Source organism: Lynx rufus, unplaced genomic scaffold (genome assembly GCF_022079265.1).
Source record: "Lynx rufus isolate CCGP_SWC_20201006 ecotype Redwood Valley unplaced genomic scaffold, mLynRuf1.p SCAF_1, whole genome shotgun sequence".
NCBI lineage: Eukaryota > Metazoa > Chordata > Mammalia > Carnivora > Felidae > Lynx > Lynx rufus.
This window is the reverse complement of record NW_025814823.1, coordinates 194868334-194869726: the sequence shown is the minus strand read 5'-3', so window position 1 is coordinate 194869726 and position 1393 is coordinate 194868334.

Genomic DNA, 1393 nt, shown 5'->3' with positions numbered 1-1393 from the left:
ACAATGAATCTTGTGGGATATTTAAAAACAGATGTATAGGGAAGATAACATGTAGAACTGTTACTATTTCCTGCACTGATATTAATGGACAAAATCCAAGGATAATTCTTCCATTCTGGGTTAATTATAAAATGCTGATGAGGCTTTCATGTCGTAATTAGCATGCTTTAGCTTATTTTATCTCATACCTCTGGGTCAAAATCTGGTTCATTGACTTTTTTTTTTCAGTGAGTTAACCACAAATTTAAATGGTCTGTAATTATAATGGTGTTTGTTATTGGCCATCTAGTCTATAAACAAACCATGTGTCATATAGCAAGGTGGCAGATTGCCAGCATATCAGTGGTTAGTGATGTGCTGATAAGATGGCTCTCTGGGGGGAAAATAGCTCCAATGTAAAGTGTTTGCCAATGTCTGTGGTGTAAATATTCCCACTGTGGCTGATTTCAGGCTACCAATCATTTAATACCAAGTTCTCAAAATTCCTAAATATATAATAATAAACTTTTGCAAGACAGTCTGAGCCAGTACCAACCAGTACATCATGAACAGTTAATACTTATAGACACTGGATTCTTATGTTGGAATAGTGATACTTTTAAATTCTCCTGCAATGTCTTCATTCAACTATAACTCATCCACTAAGTGAGGCCATTAAGGGTGCCTTAATTCTAATAATTTAAGTCATAGACTACTTTGAGGAGCTAACCAGAGCTATAAACCTTCTCCACAAAAAAAAGTACACACTAAGAATTATGAATACAATTTCAGAGGCTTCTTGGACTTCTGACACTTGTTCATGGGTATTTATGGGCTAGACAATTTGGCAAGCAACGTTCTGAAGGTCATTGCTTTAGTTCACTAAGTTTGTGAATTACTAGAGAGCTCAAAAGTCACTGTTGAATTACAAAAGAGTATAATTACCAGCATTTTATTAATCATGTTTGCTGTGTGGCCTCTTTCATTATTGCAAAATGCAGAGATCACGAGGAATTCACAAGGAGATGATGAAGTCAACTATTGAGTAGCATTGAACAATTTGGCTTTAGTTTTTCCCTTTGTTCTACTAACTGTGTGTGAACCATTATATGAGCTAACTCTAAGACTTGCGACATTTGAATTTTTGTTTTGAAATATAAATTTCCTTTATGTATATGGATGCATGTGTGCATGTATATGTATATAAACAAAATCTCAACACTTCCCCCCCCCCCATTTAATGCTAGGCTTAATTAAACCTGTTGCTCCTGAAAACAAAAAAGAGATCAAAGCTGTAATCAAGCAACAAAATTACTAGCTTCAATTTTAGTGTTGTTTCTTTTTCTATCCATCTACCTACACCAGCAGCATATTTAGTCCTGGTCACTGGGAGTTGATGTTAAAGATGATGACT